At 36.0% G+C, this 12,196-nt stretch overlaps 2 long non-coding RNA genes and 1 pseudogene across 2 annotated transcripts; all 3 read left to right on the top strand.

The window, feature by feature from the left end:
- The first annotated feature begins 383 nt into the window (after window positions 1–383).
- Window positions 384–1,297, top strand: LOC146928984 (uncharacterized; annotated as a pseudogene).
- Window positions 1,298–4,718: 3,421 nt separating this feature from the next.
- On the top strand, window positions 4,719–7,756 carry LOC146928983 (uncharacterized). The gene is made up of 4 exons (XR_015005913.1): window positions 4,719–4,892; window positions 4,996–5,219; window positions 6,598–6,711; window positions 6,856–7,756. It is a non-coding gene; the product is annotated as an uncharacterized LOC146928983 (long non-coding RNA).
- Window positions 7,757–7,920: 164 nt separating this feature from the next.
- On the top strand, window positions 7,921–11,110 carry LOC146928982 (uncharacterized). The gene is made up of 2 exons (XR_015005912.1): window positions 7,921–9,165; window positions 10,764–11,110. It is a non-coding gene; the product is annotated as an uncharacterized LOC146928982 (long non-coding RNA).
- Window positions 11,111–12,196: the final 1,086 nt, after the last annotated feature.

The raw sequence follows: 12,196 nt of genomic DNA, 5'->3' as shown, positions 1-12,196 counted from the left end.
TATTCTCTACCTCTCACGAATAAGAAATCGGCCACAGCCATCTCACCATCTCCACCATTTCGTCGACTCAACATGAAATCTTGATTCCAAAGCTTATGTGCCGACAGATTCTGAAAGAGTTAAAGTAGTATTTTCTGTTAGAATAAAATCCTAGTTTATAGGAGAGACTTAGTCTTTAAGAATTAATTTGTATTTGTTTTAATTTGTTTCTGTTACCACTCACCACTAGCCTTTATTTTAGCTAAGTGGGTTGCATTTCAATTGTTGTTTTAATCGTGTGTTAAATGGCTATTTAAGCCAACATTGCAGTTAATAAAAACTGAGTCATTCAGTCCAATTGTTGTGTTCTTTGCTATCAGTTTCCAAACACTTAAACACAGGTTCTCAACAATTTGGCATCAGAGCCCCCACTGGGCCTGATATATCAAAGCAGCAGCCTTTGACATTCTTGCAGCAGCATAGAAAATGACTACAGAAGGGAGTTTTGTACAACCAGCAATTCCACGTTTTGATGGTCACTATGATCATTGGAGCATGCTAATGGAAAATTTTCTCAAATCTAAGGAATATTGGGAATTGATTGAGCCTGGCTATGTTCAGTCAGAAAGCGGAGCGACACAAACAGATGCACAACGAAAAAAGAATGAAGAGATGAAGTTGAAGGATCTCAAAACAAAAAACTACCTTTTTCAGGCGATTGATCGAACCGTGCTTGACACCATCCTTAAGAAGGATACTTCTAAGGAAATATGGGATTCTATGAAGAAAAAGTTTGAAGGAAATGCAAGGGTGAAAAGGTCTCATCTTCAAGCTCTCCGCAGAGATTTTGAAACTCTTGAAATGAGGTCTGGTGAAGGAGTAACAGAATACTTCTCCAGGGTCATGACAGTGGCTAACAAAATGCGAATTTATGGAGAGGAGATGTCAGACGTTAAAGTGGTGGAAAAGATTCTACGCTCTTTAACAGAGAAGTTTACTTATATTGTATGTTCTATTGAAGAGTCAAAAGACATTGATTCTCTTTCTATTGATGAGTTGCAAAGCTCATTAATAGTGCACGAACAAAAGTTCAAAAGACGCAGTAGTGAGGAACAGGCCTTGAAAGTGACATATGAAGGGGGAAGAGGTCGTGGTCGAGGTGCATATAGAGGAAGAGGAAGCGGAAGAGGTCGAGCAGATTTCAACAAGGCAACCATAGAGTGTTACCAGTGCCATCAACTTGGTCATTTTCGGTATGAATGTCCTCAGAACCGAGAAGCTAATTATGCAGAAATTGATGAAGAGGAAATGCTTCTGATGTCTTATGTGGAGCTGCATGAAGCTAAAGGAGAAGATGCATGGTTCCTTGATTCAGGATGTTCTAATCACATGTGTGGTGATCGAACTATGTTCACTGTACTTGATGAAAAATTTCGACATTCTGTAAAATTGGGAAACAACACTAAGATGAATGTGATGGGAAAAGGAAGTATGAAGTTATTGCTGAATGGAATGAATCTCGTTGTTACCGAAGTATACTATATTCCAGAACTGAAAAATAATCTCTTAAGCATAGGGCAATTACAAGAAAAAGGTTTGGCAATTTTGATCAAGGGAGGGATTTGCAAGATATTTCATCCAGAGAAGGGTCTGATAATTCAAACCAACATGAGTGCTAATAGGATGTTTATCTTGCTGCCTCAATCTCAAGCCTCTTCAGAAGCACAATCTGATCAATGCTTTCACACAAAAGCTCAAAATTTGTCTCATCTATGGCATCGAAGGTATGGGCATCTAAGTTACAAAGGCTTAAGAACATTGTTGTACAAGAACATGGTTAGTGGACTTCCTGAACTCTCTGTCTCAACTGTGACATGCACTGACTGTATCAATGGAAAGCAACACCGTGACTCTATTCCAAGGACGAGCAATTGGAGAGCAACTCAGAAATTGGAACTTATTCATTCAGATATATGTGGTCCTATCAGTCCTATATCTAACAGCAACAAAAGGTATATTCTATTATTCATTGATGATTATAGTAGAAAAGCATGGGTGTATTTTTTGGCAGAGAAGTCAGAGGCTTTAAATTCTTTTAAATGCTTTAAAACTATGGTTGAGAAGGAAGTTGGGATGTCTATTAAGTGTCTACGCACTGATAGAGGTGGAGAATTTAATTCAAATGAGTTTAATGGTTTTTGCAAGCAAAATGGTATTAAAAGGCAGTTAACCACCGCTTATACTCCCCAACAGAACGGTGTTGCCGAAAGGAAAAATAGAACTGTTATGAACATGGTTCGTTCCATGTTATCTGATAAAAGCATTCCCAAGAATTTTTGGCCAGAGGCGGTTAACTGGACAATTTATGTACTAAACAGGTGTCCTACATTGGCAGTCAAGGATGAAACACCACAGGAGGCGTGGACTGGATTGAAACCTTCAGTTGCTCACTTTCGGGTCTTTGGATGCATTGCGCACGTTCATGTTCCAGAAGCAGGGAGGACTAAACTTGATAGCAGAAGTACTACTTGTATTTTGTTGGGAGTTAGTGAAGAATCAAAAGGATACAGGTTGTTTGATCCAGTTGCTAAGAAAGTTGTTGTGAGTAGAGATGTGATTTTTGAGGAAGAGAAGAAATGGGATTGGGATGAAAAACAAACTGTACCAGATTTAGAATGGGACGATGGCGAGGATAAAGAAAGGGTAAGTGAAAATGAGAATGAAGAAATTATTAATGAGGAAGTTAGAGAAATGGGGGATGGTAGTGATGGTGAAGAGAGAGTGACAAAAATGATACAACCTAGAGAACGGCGACCTCCGGGGTGGATGGATGATTATGCTAGCGGAGAGGGTTTATCTGATGATGAAGCTAACATGGCTTTATTGGTGTCAACTGATCCATTGTATTTTGAAGAAGCTGTGAAGAGCACAAATTGGAGACTGGCCATGGACAATGAAATCAAATCCATTGAAAAGAATCAGACATGGACACTCACTGAACTACCTGTTGGGGCCAAAGTAATTGGAGTAAAATGGGTTTACAAAACCAAATACGATGATCATGGAAATATTGACAAGTACAAGGCTCGTTTGGTTGCTAAAGGGTACTCTCAAAAACATGGAGTGGACTACACAGAAGTTTATGCACCGGTGGCAAGAATGGATACAGTGAGAATGATTATTGCTCTAGCTGCACACAAGAATTGGCAGATTTTTCAGCTAGATGTCAAGTCGGCTTTCCTCCATGGTGAATTGAATGAAGATGTCTATGTGGAACAGCCAAGAGGGTATGAAAAAAAGGGCAGTGAGCATCTTGTTTACAAGTTACACAAAGCTTTGTATGGATTAAAACAAGCCCCACGAGCTTGGTTTAGTCGAATTGAAGCGCACTTTATTGATGAAGGATTTCAGAGGTGTGATAGTGAGCAGACTTTATTCACAAAGAGAAGCAAAGAAGGAAAAATTATCATTGTAAGTGTTTATGTTGATGATTTAATTTTCACTGGAAATTGTGAAATTATGATGTCTAAATTTAAAAGCTCTATGTTAAGAGAGTTTGACATGTCTGACTTGGGGAAGATGAGGTTTTTTCTTGGGATAGAAGTGCTGCAAAAATCTGATGGTATTTATATATGCCAGAGGAAATATGCATCAGAGGTTTTGAAAAGGTTTGGTATGATGGAAAGTAATTCAGTGAGCAGTCCAATAGTTCCCGGATTGAAAGTAAGCAAAGATGGAGATGGAAAAGAGGTTGATGAAACATACTACAAGCAGTTGGTGGGAAGCTTAATGTATCTTACTGCTACAAGACCTGACATGATGTTTGTTACTTGTCTCATAAGTAGATATATGGCCAAACCAATGGATATTCATCTGCAAGTAGCAAAGAGAGCACTTCGATATTTAAAAGGGACTGTGAACTATGGACTTCATTATAAGAAAGGAGGAGAAGGCAAGCTGTTAGCGTTCACAGATAGCGACTATGCCGGAGATGTGGATGATAGGAAGAGTACATCTGGTTATGTATTCTTAATGAGTTCAGGGGCTGTTTCATGGTGTTCAAAAAAAACAACCTATTGTGACTTTGTCGACTATGGAAGCTGAGTTTGTGGCTGCTGCGGTATGCGTTTGTCAAGGAATATGGATGAAGAGAATTTTAGAGGAGCTGGGACATTCTTGTGGAAATGGAATAAATGTGATGTGTGATAATAGCTCAACAATCAAGTTGTCCAAAAATCCGGTTATGCTTGGTCGCAGCAAGCATATTGATGTGAGATTTCATTTCTTAAGAAATCTTACTAAAGAGGGTAAAATTGAACTACTTCATTGTGGGAGTCAAGATCAGGTTGCAGACATAATGACCAAACCATTGAAGCTTGAAGTTTTTCAGAACCTTAGAAAGCTGCTGGGAGTATGTGAAATTTCTGATTTAAACTAGTTGCTGTACGACATTTAGTTTAAGGGAGGGAATGAAAGAGTTAAAGTAGTATTTTCTGTTAGAATAAAATCCTAGTTTATAGGAGAGACTTAGTCTTTAAGAATTAATTTGTATTTGTTTTAATTTGTTTCTGTTACCACTCACCACTAGCCTTTATTTTAGCTAAGTGGGTTGCATTTCAATTGTTGTTTTAATCGTGTGTTAAATGGCTATTTAAGCCAACATTGCAGATAATAAAAACTGAGTCATTCAGTCCAATTGTTGTGTTCTTTGCTATCAGTTTCCAAACACTTAAACACAGGTTCTCAACAGATTCAGCGGTGGACGCGTATTCAGAATTGCGAATCAGAAATCAACCACACCCTTGCCACCATCTCCTCTCCGTTGAGAAATCGAATCCCTCTTCGACGGCGTCACCTCCAATTTAAACATTTATCGCTACTTTATCCTACAGTTCTATTTGTAATTGTGATAGGTTGGTTTTGTTCTTCCTTAAACAATCTCTAATTTTTAGGGTTTTCTGTTTTGTTCTTCCTGGTTTTTGTGTTGTGTTTCTCCATTGAATTTTAATTTTGCAGGTGTAGGGAGAAGCAGAGAAAAAAGGGTTATAACCTTAGCAGTTTGCAAAAGAATTTCAAAAGAATACTACGTACTGATGCAACCAATCGATTATGAAACTGAGGCGAAAATGGAATTGAAGAAGGTCAAGTGATGATTGACTGAATTTCTTGAATGCAGATGGTGGTGGAAGGTGACTCAAAGGATTGCAGATGCAGTGTTCATTGCCTCAAAGAATTTCCATGTAAGGATATGTTCTTAAATTGTTTATAATTGCGATTTAAGAACTTTGGCTAAATTTGTTTATGGTATGATATCTTCATTATATGATGTTGTTCATGTAATTTTTTCAAACTATATTATTTCATGTTATATTTGGTTTGTTTGGAAGTGAATTGAGATTTTAAATAGTAATTCTCCAATAGCTAAATCATATGATTGGTGCTCTTGGTGGTTTCAGCACACACAAGAGAATCTCATTGATGTTCTTTTATTTAATAATGTAAGTGGGGATTATGTTTTCAATAGGGGACACTTATTTGATCTTTCCCATTTGATGTACGTGGGGCTTATTTTATTTCCCTATGTCCAAATTCTAGCTAAAAAATGATTTATTTTAGTTATTCATCATTCTCTGTTTTTCTTTTCCCTGTTTTTAAACAGAAGAAAATAAATCCAAATGAACAGGGAAGTTGGAAGCATTTGATGCAATCAAATTGGTATGAAAATGTTTGATTTTAGACATATGAAATGAATTATTTTTTAGCTAGATGGGCTGCAAGATTGGGAGATTTTTGATTTTGCTTTCTACAAATTAATTATGAAAATGTTTTTGTTCAGACATTTAAGTATTGATTTATTGAAATTTCTTTTGATGGAGCTTTTGCAAAAGGTGCATCTTTTTCTTCTGATGAAAGATAACAGAAGTACATGAATTAATTTAACTTTTCAATCCACAATTCAGCTTATCATGGATTTCTTATGACTTTTGTTTGATTCTTATACATACCTATACTATGCTGAAAATTTTCTGCATTTTTTTACATAATCATGCAGAAAATTTAAATTGTAGGTTAATTTAAGTTGCTTTAGGTTAAACCAAGATATTTGGCTGTTTTGAACGACGAGAAAACAAAACCAAATATATCTTCACTGTTGTTAAGTTAGGTTTTAAGCTACGTCAAATTTTCTTTACTATACCTATTGCAGTCTGCTTTAACTTCTTGAGTTTGTGTGTGCATGTCATTGTATGTGTGCCCATAATTGAGTTGGTGTACACATGATGTTGTATACTTTTCGCTAAGTGCATTGTATTCCTAGGAGGGAAGCTATTGCTGCTTTCATTTAATTTATCCAGCATACTGCTTTATACCAAGTTACAAATGAAATTTATGATTTTGGAATATACAGTATTGAGATGGAGTAATTTGTAGTGATACATTCAACAGGTTAGTAATTAGATTCAATGATTTTGTTCTCAAACAAATGAGTCTCAAAAATTACACTTTTAAATTTCTGTAGTTGTGGCTATCAATCATATTTTCTTTTTCTCCTGTCATGATGTGAACTGTTTATTTCAGCTGTCTCAAAATTGCAGCTTATTTATTTGTATTTTTTTGCAGGAAATCATTAGAATTAAAAAGGAGCATCCTGATGATCCCCGTTGTATGGTCAACGATAGAGTTAAAGGTCGTCTTAAAGTCACCGGAGCATTAGGGGCAGGATCTTTGAAATGGGTATATTTGAAAATACATTATTTATTGATGTGATGCTTTTTCTTTTACTAAATTTATAAATTTTAAACAACATTCTTCCGAACCATTCTCTCCTTCCTTCAGATAGAAATAACATAGTGTTGTCCATGACTTCATGCACTGCAGCATAATGACTTCATGATTTGCTTGGAGCTTTTAAGGTTGATTAGTAGACAAGGTGTGGCTGTTGAAAAAGGATTTATGGATCTCAAATGATGAGGACTGCAATTTCAAAAGGCAAACATTGTTGAATATGTAATGAGGTGAATGAATCGACAAATCATCTATTCTTACATTGTAATGTGATTTGGAAGATTTGGTCGAAAATACTTAATTGGCTCGAGGTGAATACTATTATTGCGGCAAATCTATTTGCACATTGGAGGTGTTGGGATGGTTTGGTGTGCAATAGGAAAGAATCAAAAAAGGGTTTGGAATGTTTGGAGTGTTTGGAATGTTAGAAATAATGTCATTTTCAACAATGGAGGTTAGAGATGGAAGATATAGTGGAGGAATTAAAAAGGTTGTCTTGGAATTGGAGTCTTGCTAGGTTGAAGATTCGACCGTGTTTGTACTACGAATGGCATTGGAACTGAAAATGGTGTATTGGCGTGTAAGGTAGGCGCAGTAGCGGTTCTGTTATGGGCTGGTGAGATTCTGCTGTTGTGTTATCAGCGTGAGATCAAGGGAGTTTTTGTTGCGCTGCAGCTGTCGTGAGAGCGGTTCTGTCATATGCTGCTGTGATGCTTCTGTTTTGTTATCAGATGCTGCTGGGATGCGCTGCTGTTGTGTTATCAGGTTTTCTCCATTCTATGATATTACCAATGGTAACCTATGTATATTAAGATAGTACCTCGAAATATTGCTAATAGATGAAGATGGTAATTGCATCGATAGTACCTTGAATGTAGTGTTTAAAGTAATTTGAAATTTGTAGACATGAGAATATGTTTTAAATTTGTAGTTGAATTATGGCCTTAAAATTATAAGTTCAAATTATAATATTAATATTTTTATTTTTGTCTAATGTAATTGACCCGTGCGGCAGCACGGGTGGAATGTCTAGTTATATCTAATCCAAAGGTTCACTATGCATACCCAAACTCTAAACCTATTTAGCAGGAAAAAATGCTCATTCAAATTTAATCTTTGTATCTTTGTCTCCCACGCTCATTCAAATCTCACAACCCCTTTTTGCAAAACCCAAATATGCTTTATATCTTTGTCTCCCACGTTAGTTTGTTTTTCATTTTCCAAAGAAGCAAACTTTATTTGTATCATCTCTTCAACTTCAATTCACCATTACTTCATTGTTCCATCTCCCTCTCTCTCTTCACCAACCCCTTTCTAGATCCTCTCCTCCTCTATCATCATCTACACACTTATATGCTTCTCCCTTTTTGCTGATCCACGGTTCCGCTGAACTCGACAGCGTAACCGTTAACAAACCACCTCCGCCGTCAATATGACAATATCAAGAAAAAGATTGTTCATGATGCTCTTAATCTAAGTAAGATCGATTTTGTTCTTAACCTAAAGCCCAAGTGTGATGATTTTTTCTCTGTTTTTGATTTTGTTTAAATTTGTGAATTTTGATTAGAATTTTTTTGGACAGATTTTAGTGCTTTCGTTGCATTTGGCTGCACATAACTATCTCAATTGAAACATATATCATCCTCTTCACTGCCCAAAAATCAGAAGCACTAAGCCCCAAAGGTTTCCCCCAAACTGTTTTTCTCCAACAATCAAATCTTCAGAAACTGTGAGTCTCTCCATAAAAAGTTTTGGCTCTCTCAATCTCTCAAGAAACAAGTGAATCGCCCGCAATCTTTTTCTCAATCCTTTTCGTTGAACTTGAAATCTCTGATCCAAATCTTTCTCTCAATTTGGCCACTTACTCAGTCGTTGAACTACAATCTCTGAAACAGGTTTACCTGACAGTCGTAGATCGCTGGCGACGACCATCCCGAATGTTGCCGTCCTTTCATCTGTCGTGACTAGCTCGAAATTGTGTTGTTGTATGTAACGTCTTTTTTTTTGTTGAAGTTTTTGTTGGTTTGCATAGATAAATTAGACTCCGGAAGGTTCCAAGTTTACGCCTCCCCATCAATCGGTGGATTTTAGATGGAAAGACTACTGTCCTGTGGTGTTCAGGTGGAAATATTTTCTGCATCAATTTTCTTATGTTCATTGTTTAATTGATGTTCTGTGTGTATTAATGATGTTTGTATTTTGATGGGTGGTTGTTTGTTTCTTTGTGGGGTATTTTGGCATTTGAGGGAATTATTTGCGATCGATCCTGCGGATTACATGCTTGCTATTTGTGGCAATGATACATTGAGGGAAATGTCTTCTCATGGAAAAAGTGGAAGCTTCTTTTACCTTACTCAAGATGACCGATTTGTTATCAAAACCTTGAAGAAGTCTGAAGTCAAGGTTAGTTGTTAGTTGCTAGCATTAATTAATAACTTGACTTGAAGAAGCATTATGTTTGATGAGAAAAGTATAAATCCTATATAGATCAATCAAGGTGAAATTTCAATTTCAGCTTTTGGTCACCATGCTTTTTTCCTCTGTTTTTCAATGATTAGTTGGTGGATCAGGATGCTTCTCAGTTACTATCAACATGTTTCAATGATTATTTGTCTTGAAAGACTCGTGACTTAAAGCTTTTAAACAGATGAATATTTGATTTTGATTGTTTTTGACAATAACTATGTTCAAAATTGTTTAATCTCTATGTTTTATGTTTGGTGATCCCATTTATGACTGCATAAATGCTTCTTACGAGACTACCATAGGAATTTTGTCACTGTTTACTCCCCATTGTTGTCCCAATTTGTGCCAAGAGTTTCCTCAAGCCCTTTTTCTCTCTGCATATGTTGTATTTGATTTTGAGTGATAATATCTAATGAAATTGGTACATTGGTTTTATTAAATTACCAATTTCTTTATTTTTTTTTTTACTATCATTGGATCATTTTCTCTTACAGTCACGTGTATTGTTTCCAATATTATAAGTCTCTATTTCTTTCTTAATCTTTCACTTTTGTTTCCAAAGTTTAATCTATATTGTTTCTATCTTTCACATGCTGCAAGTGTTTTCGGTAATACTCCCTTCTATTTTTGCTTAACCTTATATTGCTTGGGTCACATTACATGTCTTCTGATGGCTTAAATAAAAGATGGTATATATTGCTTTAAGCTGGTTCTGTTTGTGATCTAACTATGTGTTGATCATACTTTAAGAATCAATAGTCCATGTGTTTTATGACAACATAAAATAAAATGAATAAGCTGGAATTGATCAATGGAAGGTTGACATGATGATGTAGATATCTTGCTATAGAAGCTTATCTGTTTTTGTTTTTTACTATGAGCCTCCTCATAATTATGTAACACAACTGTTTTAATTTTTCAGCTTTTCCTTTTGATATATCTATATAATTTCAATAAGAAAGTAAATATTTCACGGCACAACAAAAAGTTTGTCTTCCCCATTTTCTATTCTTATTCTTGGAATCACTATTAGCATTCTTTTTTGAACAACACTATTAGCATTCTTATATCCAGTTTCTGTGGAAATAGCGTTTAACTTTTTTAAGTACATATAACACAAATAATTGGTGCTATGTTCTTGGAGCAGTCCTCTAACAACTTTCTTATGCTTCGTGTTCATTGAACACATGTGACCTTAATTTCTCTAAAAATTTTGTTGAATTTCACGTTGTCATCCTATGTCAGTTTTTTAAAAATACTGCCATGAGACTTATAAGATGCTTCATGGAAGCTTCATGGAAGTTTACAAATTAATATTACTTTCCTAATATATATCAACCTCTTCTTCCACCTGAGCTTATTTTGTTGTTCTATTTGGTTTAAGTAGACAAGTTTACATTTCTTTTTGGTATTTATCCCTTTCCAATTCTAACATTGCTTGATTAGATCAGGAAAATTTCCCTTAAAAAAATATTTAAGGAAAGCTAAATGTTGCAGGCTTCTGATGTCATTAACTTTATGAAATTGCATTTCAGGTTTGTGAACAATATCAATTTTATTAAAGGCACAAGCACAAATGAATACATGTTTTTGGCAACTTTGTTGAAGCTTTGATCTCATATATGTAATAAGTAGTACAAGACTCTCAAAGTGTGTTAGAAAAGTAGGCAAATGTTTAAGCCTTCCATATGAAATAGGTATACATACCGAAATTTTCCTTCATGTTGCTTTGATTGGATTGTTGTACTAAGAAAGTGGGGTGGACTTCTTGATGTGTTCTTACTTAATGCCTCTCAATATCCTTGAGTTTGACAATGAGAACTATTTATTTGGTTATATTTGGTGTTTGGTTATGTTAATGCACATTTGAAGCTTCAATATTTTTCTTTGGTATTGTATGCACATTTGAAACACGTTATTTTCTATTTATTTGAATGTTTTTTTTTGCCATCAATATGACCTGTGCGGCAGCACGGGTGGAAGGTCTAGTAATATGAATATATAAAGGTTGAACATTGATCTGTCTTGTGAGAACGGTTGAGTGGCAGCGGCGGCAGATAATTCTCTGGTGTGACGGTGACAACTACGGTACGACGACAATGAGTCTTCACGGTGGAACGAAAGGTGCCTGCAGGCACGTTAGCACTCTGATACTTAAGTCAACAATGGAACTGAGAAAGAGTGTGTAGAAAGTGTTATGTAAAGTGAATCGTACCTTGAAGGGGAAGCAAGTTCACCCTTATATAGACGCGCGCAGAGGCGGTTCTAAGGCCCGGCGAGCCCGAGCACTCGCCCGGGCTCCGGCCCAAATTTTTTGCAATTTTTTATGTAAATCCCCTTGAATTTCTTATATAAACCCCTATAAATTGGGCAATTTCTTTAAATTTTTTATTATTTGCTTGCAATTTCTTATGTAAACCCCTGTAAATGTATTGCAAATTATTTTTCTCCCGGGCTTTATAAAAAGCCTGGCTCCGCCACTGGACGCGCGTTGATCATAACTGCCTGCAGGTTATGCGACTTGTGATTTGGAACATAGAAAGGCACGTGTAGCGTAATACTCGCGAGGGGACACGTGAATCAATTACAACTGAGAAAATGTTTTTATTCTTTAAAGAACGCTTGTAAGATATTTATTAACATTTTTTCTAATAAATAAATAAACTTCCCAGTTTTTTTATGGTCCTATAATAGTCATCCTTGTACAGGAGTAGCAGTGTGACTAGGCCCACTCCAGCAACATGTACGATCTGAATGCATCTGCCTGCCGCGGTCATCCATCCAACACAATATAATTAAAGTAATCAAAGTCAACACTATTGGGTTATTATTGCAGAAAATAGCATATTTTTTCAACTTTTTCAAAGTTGGGATCTTAGGATTATGGGCGTAGCACTTATGTACAACTAGGGCCGGAAATGAGTCGAATCGAATCGAATATTTCTGAGTTCGACTCGACTCACTAAGA

This window comes from Medicago sativa, chromosome 4 (genome assembly GCF_051527215.1).
Source record: "Medicago sativa cultivar Bolivia chromosome 4, Bolivia_mono, whole genome shotgun sequence".
NCBI classification, from domain to species: Eukaryota; Viridiplantae; Streptophyta; class Magnoliopsida; order Fabales; family Fabaceae; genus Medicago; species Medicago sativa.
This window is presented reverse-complemented; position numbering and strand designations above follow the sequence as displayed.